Raw genomic sequence first — 12,637 nt, 5'->3', positions numbered from 1 at the left:
ATATTGCAAAAACTAAATGGTATTGTTAAATTTGCAAAACTTAATAGTGTATTGTTACTGCTAGAAAATTACCTTGTGCTTGTAATAAATTTTACTAAAGCTTTACTTACCAAAAAAATATATATATAAAAGGTTCTGTAAAATAAATTCTAAAAAACGGCTAAAAATCATACTTGTAGTTATCTATAAATTTTCTGTAAATAAGTACTGAGTTGCAAGATACGACTAATTGTAAACAAATATGAACATGATGAATTAGATTTCATACAAGTTTGTCAATGTCTTACGCTTATAAATATGTTATCAAATTTTTATCTTTATTTTTTTTCTCGCATAGTGTTATCATTACTTATACTCCCATAAAAATCAAAAACTTGTTAGTTTATTGTTACTTCAATTTTGTTATCTAAAAAGCGTTTTGTTAGTTTGGTCAAAATATTTATAAACACTATTAAAAGGTGCTTTAAGTTTTTGATGTAATAACAGTTAGTTGTAAAGAACTTTAAAAAATTTTGTACCACCCAGTTAACAATAAACATTTTTCCATTAAGCATAAAACTTCCTTTGACAATAGATAGAAGCAACAGTTTTTATTTTATTTGTTACGTCGTCGAAAACTTCCAAATCATAAATGTTTTAACAAGCATTCCATCTTTTATCAAATCTTTTTCGTTGTAGCAGGTCTCATTGTGTTTTAGCGGGGCATTCAAACCTGCCTGACAGATTTTGTATCAATCTTCAACAACTGTGTTATCGCAATCTATCTTCTATTGTTGTCTTTTCTTTTGTGACATAGACTTTTTTGTTAGAGTTTTGCAAATCTAGCTCACTTTTGTCATTTTTTGCAGGTGCGTTCATCCCACTTGTTTTTGTCTGACTCAGTTTATTTTCTTTTTATTTTTCTATTTAAATAGGAATTAACAATAAAAGATTAAATGTATTATATAAACTTATGACAAAGCAGAAACGGACTTAGTAATTATTGATACATTTTAAAAGTATATCAAAATATCACAAAAAATCGTAAAAAGTATTACAGATTTTAAAGTGTAAAAGCACATGCATAATGTATGTCACACTCTAACGCTGAAGGCAAAGGTCATCTTAAATTTAATAAAAGCTGTCATGAGAAAAATTATTTCCTCATCCGAACCTCTAGCATTTGTTTAACCTTAACTCATAATACTTCCCAAGCTGTAGCTAAAAGTGTTTGTTTACAGAAATAGAACTGATTTTTTTTTCCTTGAAGCACCAAGGTTAAAAAATATCGGCCAGTTGGTTCTCTTCACTCAGGATTACTGAAAACGAACCGAAATGAAGAATGAAGTTTGAAAGGCGACACGTTTGAATAATTGATGCTAGTCAATCTTACAACATATGTTTCATACACACTTGTTTTCAAACACTCATTTGATAGTTTAAGCTACAGTCTGATTTACTAATTAAGCTTTTTTTTAACAGACTATTAAAACATGATTTTCAAGTTATGTATTTTTTTAAATTACTACACATTAATTAACGTAGTTTTAACGATTAAAAACAAGTTATTTTAAATTTTGAACTAATAAAAACACAAAATACTGAACTTATATTAATCATTGCAGTCTTAATCAACTTAGATAGTAAAAAGCTCGCATGGTCTTTCTGACTCTGTTTATTTAACTCGAATCGAAAAGTGATGGAGTTTTTGACAAGCGCTTAATTGTTGGTGCCGTGTTTCCTGTAAAATTCAAATAAAAACTACAACGTCCAACATCGGTGTTAATCTCTTTTTTATTGCCCGCCTTTAATAAGCACTTTTCAGCGCTTTTAAGTAGCTTTAAACCTACTTGAAAGTCCTAGTGGTTTTTGTTGGTTATTTCTCTATTCTTTCTGTACCATTTTTTTTACGTGTGCGTTTTTGAAAAGGACGGTGTTTTGTTAAAGGCAATCGAAATTTAGATTCTCACCAAATTGGCTGTTTCGTTCGTTTATTAACAAAGTGACAAAGCTTAAAAAGTCTTTTGCAGCACTTTAAATACTTTTGCTCTTTTGTTAGCTTTAGTTAAATGTAGTAAGTCATAGAAATACGTAAAAGATTATAATTAGTTTTAAATGAAACTTCAAGTGTTTTTCTTTAAAATTTAAAGCAATAAGTTAAAGTTTTACAACAAATTTATACTTTAAAATTTTTAATTTGGCAACAAATAAGAATATTTAGTTTAAATAGAAACAAGCTTAGATCAAACTAACGCGCTAAAACCTTTTAGGTAGGAAGCGAATTTCTCAACCGGCGTTACCAATAAATAATTCATGGGAGCGGCATAGATTTGCTTTTTCAATATATTTATTGATCTGCATAAAAATGCACTGCAAAGCGCAAAAAAAAAAACGTTTTACATGCCAACATATGTATTTTTATCCAGGTAAAATATGAGGTAGAGAGTTTTAATTTATATCAAATGTTATTATCATACACAAGCTTTAAAAACAAATACTTTTAATTAAAATTATTCAGCTACAGATCAATAAAAACAAGTTGTCAGTAGTTTTTTTTTTCTAATTATCAATCAAATATGCTTTAGAAACTTTTAATAGCAAGTTTTTCAAGTAATGTTGCCTAAAATATGCAAAAAATTCATGCTAGCAACTTACATTGTAAATTTTGATCAACTGTAGCCGGAGCTTTACAAGCTTTAAAACATGTTCTGTGAAATTTAAATTTAATTAAGCGTGTCTTTTCATTATGTTAATACAAGTATTGAGTAAATTGGCTGTACAGAATCTCAGCTGTCACTAAATTAGTACATGAAATTTCCATCATCACATGCTGTATGCTTCTTGAATAATAGTGCATAACTTGTTTTCTTAATCTCGTATTTCCCAAATGGATCTAAATTACTGTATTATTTAATCCATCAGCTTAGTTTTACTCTGATTGATCACATTGAAATGGTTGTCGTATGACCTCCTTAAAACTTATTAACAATAAAGTTTAATATACACTACAAAAAAAAATCAAAACAACACATTAATACTAAAAAAAAGTTGATGAGTTTTTTATAAGTTTTTCGATGTTAGTAATTATTTCTTGAACATTTTAAATTAGAATAAATTAATTTAAACCACAAAAATATTCATCACAAAATACTTATACCAAAGAAAAAAGTGTACGAGATTTTTATAAGTTTTTCTATACAATTTATATTTGTAAAACAAACTTTTTAGGATTTTTTCTATCTGTATATTTTAGGTACAAGGTATGTAATTTAAAACCAAGTAATGGATAAAAATTTAGTCTAGAAATATATTGATGAACCACAGATATATTATAAATTGTAGACGAAATCGGTTCAATAATTTATTATAGATAACCACAAAAATGTTTTCGTTTAATTAAATACATCTAATTAAGTAATTCGATTACGTTGACCATAGGTATGATAATTAAATTATGTTAAATAGACTTTACCTTTAGGCGTTTTGAAAAATAATGTTTACATACTCTCATCAACAAACTTACTAAAGCTTATAAATTCATCTCAGTTGTGTTTAAAGTGTTTAAAAACACAGTAAAGTATCGTTTAACATTATTAACTTTAATAATTAATTCCGAAATATTTAGTTTATATTTTAGTTTTATTATGTCTAATAAACATTTAAGAGTAAGATTTAAAGTAGATACATCTGAAAATTCGATAAAAAAGTATAGGAAAATTAATATCAAATATTTAAAAAAAATAGTACAATGTTTAATAAAACTTGAAAAATACTAAAATAAAATTCAAAAATACATGAACAAATTCATACTTGTCTACACACAACAAAAGCAAAAATTATGTTTTAAAGAGTTTTGCAAAAATGCTTCAATGAACATCATTTTACTACTTAAAAAGATCAAAAATAAATTTTATAAATTTATTATTTGCTACTTTTTATTATAAGCTGACTAAAGTCTCTTTTGTAAACCAACATGTTCAGTAAATTAAAAAACTAAATTGTCAGTTCTTAGTTTATCTCTTCACAAAACACCATAAAAACTAAACACAATTTATCATAGTAAGTATGAGTTTTCCATCAAATTAAGTTGAAAAAGTAAGTAATCTAAGGTATCTAAACATAATAAAACTAAAGTTATAGTTTTAAATGACTTAATTTAGCAAAAAATTAGCAGAAGTAGCGTATAATGTGTTTGTCATATTAAACTATAAATCAAAATGGGATCTTTTTTTAGAGTTTATAGTTTTTTTTAGTATGTTTTTTCTACTTACAAAAGCTCTAAAAGTGTTTTTTTACAGTTTTAAAACAAGTTTAATGGTATCTAAAACAAAAAAATTAAAAATGTTTTGAATTAAAAATTTTCGATAGAAAAATAGTTAAAATTTTGATACTTTAACTAAGTATTGCGATTGGTCCTTAACTTAATTTTTATAATACATTTTATATTAATCTCTGGTGTAACTATTGTATTCTAATTTATTTTATAAACAAGTTTAGAGTCCGAAAAAATTTTTTAAAAAGGTCAGTTAGTATTCCTTAAGTAATGAAGCCATATTTTATAGAAACTCATAGTAAAAGAAAACAAATACTCACTAATTAAATTTAATTTTAAACTTGTTGGTGAATTATTAAATATAAAGTTTATTTAAATTATAAAATTTAATAAGTAAGCAAAAAAATGAACAATTTTTTTTGGTTTATGTTAATGAATAAATTGTTAAGTTCTTCATACATCAACAGATTATTTAAACTTTCATTTTTTGCAATGTACGTAGAAAAACGTTTGATATTTATCAAAATTTTAATTAGTATATTAGTAAGAAACTAATATTCGTAAAATTTTTTGATATCAATAACGCAAAGTTTTATTATAATGGTTTAATAGTTTAAAATAATAGAGTATAAGATATTTTATCCCTTTATTTAAATAATTCATTATTTAGTTAATTTTGTACACTTCAAAAAGTATATGTACGTAACCGTGAACATGTGTGTACTTTAAAAAATACTCATATAACTAAAATAAGATATTTTTTAGTGAAGTAATTAAAAATTAAAAATTAAAATTTATAGATATAGTAGCTGTTAAATAAAACTTAGATATGCTTTAATTAAAACAAAATGATTTTTCGTTTAAAAAGTAATTAAACTTTACTCTTTTAATAACTGCATTAGGTATAAACGAGTAACTAAACCAAAGTAACATGTTACCTTACGTTCAAATAATATTAGCGGTGTACAGTCGTTAAGGAAACGTTCAAAGAAATTATATTGAAACTATCTTTCTAGCAAGGCTTACATGTATCCTTATTATTGTATTTGTGGTATCCATTAGCGTGTTTTAGTTCTTAGTATACTTAAACATATTTAAAATATTATCTTACTATAACAATTTTATATATTAGTTGTTATAGAAAAATGTAAAATTTATGTTTTAACTCAATATAATTTACTAAAGATAATTCAAATAAAGACGTGTAACTTAACTTTTACTTATTAGTAAGACTTTACATTTACATAAAGCTATAGAAAACTGTATTAGGATAATAAGTGTAAGATTTGACAAAAACCAATCGTCTATGTACAAAGCTGACAAGAACTCCGTTCACAAAAACTAAATTGGCAGAACTTTGTTTACAAATACTTTAAAAGCTTGCACTAGAAATAAATTCATAATCAAGTTTTATTACTTTAACTTAAATGTTTTTGAATGTTTAGTTAAAGTATAAGTTACTTAGTATTCATTACTTTTAAAACAAGTTTATTTGTTATTTTTGTAAGACTAAACTTCTATTTAACTCTTATAGAAATAAAGGTTGACCATTTAGCTATTGTTTAATAAAGTGTAAAAGCAGTGATAGTTTTGTAAATTAATAATCAATATATTTATCAAAAAAATTAAAAAATAATAATTAACTTATAAAGTTAAATAAAAATATTTAGATAAAATTATTAACAAAATTTTAGAAGAGTAAATAACAAAATTTATTAACACATTAGAATAAAAACTAATAAACTTTTTGCTTTTATTTTTTAATAGCTTATTACGTATAATTGTTTTTAAATAAACAGTATTTTTATTATTTATTTTATCGATAAACACTTAAAAGTTTGTTTTTGTTTAGACGTTGGCTGCCAAAGTTAAAAATTAAAAAACAAAGCATAGTTTCACTAATATTGTTAACATTTTATGACTTTGAGTACTTTTTAATTTATCAATTTAACAAAAACTTCAAATTCACAAATTTTAGAGCCAACTTTTAACACCTTATTGTATAAGTTAAATAAAAAACTGGTTCTGGGTTATTTACAAATTATAAGTACTTTATAAAAGTAGTTTTTATATTTAACAGAGAATAGTTTAATTTGTGACAGTAAACACAATAGGTATTATGGTTTATAAATTGAAAATTATCTACAAACAATCATTTGATGTATTTTTATAAGTTTGAAGAATTTTATTTCTTTTATAAGATGAAAATCTTAATTTAAAAATTAAATCATGATTATAGAAAGTTAAAATTATGGTTGTATGAATTATGAATCTTTAAAGTTAACCAGCAGCTTTTAAATTTAAAACAGTGTAAATAAATTATAGTTTATGGAATTAATTTTTTTGTTAAAACGTTTTCAGCAATAATATTTAAAAAAAAGAGTTTAAGTAAGTTTGAGTTATAAGTAAAAACGTTATTCTTCTTTAGTTTAAATTTTTTTTTTAAATCTTAGTTTATAAGTCAAAGTATTTATAAAATAACAGCTTCCTGAAGTCATTCTACAAATAAGAACCATATTTTTCCTAAAGTTTTTCCAAATATGATAAAAGTAGAAGGGTTTATACAGTCATATTTTTTATTATACATACTGATAATGGGAACGGGTCTAAATTTCACAAAGATAAAACTTCACGAGGGGACTAAATTGCACGAAAGCACAAAATTGCACGAAGCCAAATTTGCTCGAGAGCCCAAAATTGCACGAGGGATCAAAACTGCACGAAGACGATTTTGCTCCAAGGTTAAATTTTACATGAGTCATATTTTTGCACGAGAGTAAAAAAATACAGAAAAAAATAAAAATAAAAAAACTAGAAAAAAAAGATAAAAAATAGAAAAAAAAAGTTACTGACCTCGATTAAGGGTGAAGGATAACAGTGATAGTAAAAATAAAAATAAAAAAATTACTAATAAAAGTTTTAAAAAAAAAGCTACCAACCGAGGGTAAGGGTTAGGGATAACAGTGATAGTGAATAAAAAACTTAAAAAATATATTAAAATAAATGAAATAAAAAAAGTATAGTAAATATAAAATTAAAATTAAATAACTTACCGACCGAGGGTAAGGGTTAAATGTAACAGTGATAATAAAAAAAAATCAAAAAAAAATAAATTAATAAAAGAATTGAAAATGAATAAATTTAACCGTGCAAAATTGTCTTCGTACAAAATTGTCTGCTCGTGCAAAAGTGTTTTCCTGCAAAAGTGACCCCTCGTGCAAAAGTTACTTCGGCAATTTTGTACGCTAGTGCAATTTAGACAGCTACCCAGCAAAGTTATAGTTACGCACTAACATTATTTTAAACTTTTAGTTTTTGATAATAGATTGATTATTCCATTAATGTACTGAAAAAAATAACTTAATAATAAATTAAGCTAATAATCTTTCCTATAAATAAACAATGTACCTAACATTATGATTCGACTTAAGAAAAATGATGTTTACAATGATAACCATCCGTTTTAAACTTTCAAATTTTCTTTGAAAGTTATATTGTATTACTACAGATGTAAAACAAATTTACTTAAAAAATTGATTTATTTTGTTTTGACTTAAAATTGTTACTATGTGAGTAGGTAATAATTAGTACTAAAAGACTAAAGTAATTTTTGATGCTTAATAAACAAAAGAGTCACTTAGTAGACACGAGTTAGGGAAAAAATAACATTTACAATACCATTGGTCTTCACTGCTACAAATTTCATACGTATTTTATGTTTTTAAATTTGAAATACAATGGTCTTTTGCTTTATAGTGAATAAGTATAGGAGTAAACCGCAAATAAAGTTTAAGCAACTAATAAAAATAAGGACTAAATATGGATTTATAATACTAAGACTATATTAATGGGTTTATAAAACTAAGATTCGTTATCGTTTTCTTTAAATTTAGGAAAAGTTTCAAGGAAACGATAACGAATTTTAGTTTTATTTTTACGATTCTCTGTTAAGCTATGATAATTATTTAATTTTAGAATTGTTGCTGTTATTAAAAAAAACCTTAATTAAGTTTAGTTGTGTGCAACGTTTTAACAATTTTCTAGTCGTTAAAATCATCATAAATAAGCTTACCGTGAAAAGCACTTAGGTCAAAAAGTTTAGCTTCGTTAATGATACTTATACTTATTAATAACTTTTTAATGCTGTTCAAATAACATTTATGCACTTTTTTAGCTTTATTTAAAAACTAAGCTTTGGTTTTAAGAACCTCAAACAGTATACTTTACAACTCTTGTCATTAAAAAAGTACCTTAGTATTTTATACTTTTACACTGCTTAATAACAAAAATGTTTGTTGTAAGACTAATAAATAAATAAAAAAAGTTCTAAACAAAAGCAAAAACTTACTTTTGTTTTAGTTTTTTTACAACTAATAATTTTTTTCTAATTGACATTAACTGTTCATTATATATAAAGTAGAACACAATATTAACAAATTACCCTGAATGTATGTTAACACAACAAAAAACGAAATTTACTCCTGCAATTATAACGATTTTAATCCAAAACTACAATAGTTGTTAAAGTACATTGATTTATAGTTATATCTTAAGGTAGTTTTAAACTAAACTCTTTTCTTTTATAATTATCCTTGCATTTAACTTACACTAAATATTTAATGTTCTATATTGTACACTTTTTTCATAGTAAAAATCGGCATACGTATTTATTAAAACTTGGTAACAAAAATTGTGACTTAATAAAGATAATATAAGTTTGAAAAAAGTAAAGATTTGACCAAGTATAAGATACAAAATCATACTAAAAAAATATTTTTTACTTACTATATTTAACCTTCTTTTTAAATTATGTAAAAAGTTTTTAACTTGTTTAATTAGATGTATACGCATAACAACATGAAACTTAAGTTGCATAAAAAGTTGAATGTGTTTAGATGTTTTAAAAATGGTTGATAGAATACATTATTTTTTATAAATTTTTGCAACCACTTTAAATGTTATAAATTTTTAACTATGTCACAGTTTTTTATTATAAGATTTGTTTTGAATAGTTTTTAAACTAGATGGTGAACGAAACTTTAAATCTGAAAAATATTAGCTATTTGTTACATAGTTGTTTCCAAGGTGTTTTATAATATTATAGTTAAGTTCTGTTCAAACAAACCTACTTTAACAAGTTTTTACTATGTCTTAAGTGTTGTGTTCTTCAAGCTTATTTGACTAATTAAATTTAGAAATGAACAAAAAGCTGTTTTTTAGATATATATATATAAAAAAGATTGTCTTTAATCTTTAGCCAGTTCAAATTTAAAATTTTAAATTTGAACTGGCTGAAGATTAAAACAATCTTTTTTGTCTTTATGAAACATATGTTCCAGTATTTTTAAAATCGTCATTTCAATAAATTATATATATATATAAAATAGGTTAATGTTCAAACTTGAACACCTTCTACTGAGCCCACTTGAAGGGCTTTTAAAATAATTTATTGAAATGACGATTTTAAAAATGCTGGAACATATGTTTCATAAAGACAAAAAAGATTGTCTCTAATCTTCAGCCAGTTCAATATATATATATACAGTTATTTTTCAAATTGGTTAAGGATATTTTATTAACTAACACAAACATTTTAATCATAAAAAATTGATATTTATGCTTTACTTTTACTGAAATATGTTTGATTAGCATTGAAATAACTTTATTTGTAGTAAAAACTTTTTTTTAAATTTTTGTTTATTTCTTTTTAAAATCTTAGCTTGCTTAAATTAAATTCTTAATATTAAGACTTGAGTAAAAGGGCATAAAAATGCTGTATATATTTCAAATGTTTAATATGTTAATTATTAATAGTGCTTTTGTATTAAAAAATCGAAACGAAATAAATTTAAATTAATATTATAAAAGCAGTTTCAAAACTTTTTTTTTATAAACAATTTATTTCTATATTGATTAATTAAATATTTAACAAAGTTCGATTAAGATTTTTATGTTGTTGTTGTGTTTCATCTGTTTTAATATTTTTAAGGTTTAGTGATATTTCAAATTAAGATCAATAAAAGTTCCTCAACGGTCGTATTACTAATCAAAACTAAAAAACTTAAATTAAAACACGAAGTTATAATTTTTAAAATACGATTACTTAACTACTTTTGGTTTTGTAAAACTTCATGGTTTATTTAAGCATCTTTAACAATCTTAAAACTAGCAAAATTGTGATATTTTTAACTAATGAGAGTGTTGTATTTAAATTAAAGAAATAAAAATTAAGAGTGATTAAAAAAAAACTTTCTCAATAATCAATCTTAATCAAATATTAAGTATTTAATATATAGATAGATTAGTGGAAGTTTAAAAAAGTAAACATAAGACTTTAATAGTGATAAAAGTTTTTATCACGGGTCGGCTCAATTGTAAGAATTAAGAAAAATTTTATACATAACATATAGCATATGGGGTAAAGTGATAACGCAGCAGTATACTAAGAACATCTAAAGTCTATATATACCTTACCTCTAGCCAACCTTACCCAAAACTTTTAGTCTAATACCCATATCCCTGCCTACCTTACCTAGGTATATAAAAAATAAACTGAATAAAAGTTATATTACTTAAAACTTAAAATAAAAACCAGTAAGATATTCATCATTAAAAAGCGCCTAAGATTTGCAGCCAACCGACGCTTATAATGCAGTTCAAATAAGACCAATACCAATAGTCTGTCTTTGTTGTATAAATGTTCAAAAAATCACAACTTAAAAATAACGCTATCTTTTTTCATTAAACACTTAAAGTTTTAAACAACATATGTGTAAGTATTATTTATTTTTCACACAAAAGAGTACAACAAGTAAAACAACAAAAAGTTTGTAGAATGTTTTAAATAGTTTACAAAACAAGACCAAAAACAGGTAAAATTTATAAATTTTGTTTTGAATCTTGAACTGCAGTTTTAAACTTAAAACGTTATAAATTAACAAAATCTTAAGGATTAAACTGTAGATCACTACTTCTTTCATATAATACAAGGAAAGTTCAAGTTTTTGTTTTTAAAGCACAAATGATTTGATAGAATAGTCAAAGTTAAAAGTTACAAGTATTGTGAGTTCAACTTGATATAAAGCATAAAGAACTATGTATAAGTTTTACATTTTTTAATGATGTTTTTTAATTTAGTTTAGCAGGAGTTAAAATAATAAAATTAAATAATTGTTTTTAGTTTATCATTTAACTATTTTATTGTTTAATGAACAAAATATTTGGTCCTAGGACCTGGTGCACGAAGAACCTTTTGGTTATCGGGTCGTACATCACGGATACCTTTTAACATCTTGTCCAGGACACTATCTATATATATATATATATATTTTTTTTTGGAATGCAATTTTTTATTTAAAAAGATAATATATTAGCTTTCAAAAAACTTCTTAAATTTTGAAAACTTTTTAGCAACTTTTTTTTTAATATTCAGTTTGTTTTTGCGTCAAACATTTAACTTTTTAATTATGATTTTTATTAACTCAACATATCATGTTCAATTTGGTAGGTGTCAGAAAAGGACAGTGTCACTTTAGCACGGAATGACTTTTTAGCACGGAGTGACACTTTTGCACAGTCGATACTTCTAAGTAGTTAAATAGTTTTAAAGAATATATTTAAAAAAATGTTTAAAATTTAACTTTATAAAGTCAGCATCCTGTTGATTTGGCACGGCGTCACTTTAGCACGGAAACGGATAGACATTTTTGCACGTAATAATTTTAAATCTTTTAAAATGTTAATTTGAAAAATGTTTAATTATCTAAAACAGTTATCTAACAAACAAATAATTTAAAAACTATTTCTAACACTTTTAAAAATATTGTCTTAAAAAAACTATAAATAAAGTTTAAAAAGTTTTAAAAGGGCTTAAAATGAGTAAGAAAGTTTTTAATCATTATATATATATATCTCAATTTTTATTGAAAAATTACGCTTAAAGTTTAGACTTATTAAAATTAGTTAGAGCATTAAAAAAAAGTTTTTATAATCTTAGAGCTTGTATTTATTGCTAGTTTTATGTTGAAAGCTTTAAACAAAAGATAGTAGCAAAATATTTTTATCTAAAATTAAATAGTAAAACAATTTTAAAAAGTTTTTAAGTTTACTTTTGTTTTAGTTTTAACTAAAGCTTAAACTTGTAAATTATTTAAAGCTTAATAAAATGTAGTTTACATGTTACATATTTCGTTTTTAGATTTTTAAACAACACGTACCTAATGCGATTTAAGCGAAAAATATAAAAACAAAATTAATTCTGTAATTAAATGACTTTTCGTGCTAAAGTGACGCCGTGTTAAAGTGACACTCTGTGCTAAAGTGTCACCTGTGCTTTTCTGACCCGTTCCCGTTTAACTATTTACATTTAAGCCAAATTTAACACAC

Source organism: Thalia democratica, chromosome 4 (genome assembly GCF_965202585.1).
Source record: "Thalia democratica chromosome 4, ktThaDemo2.hap1.1, whole genome shotgun sequence".
Classification (NCBI taxonomy): Eukaryota; Metazoa; Chordata; class Thaliacea; order Salpida; family Salpidae; genus Thalia; species Thalia democratica.
Note: the sequence above shows the minus strand (reverse complement) of the source record.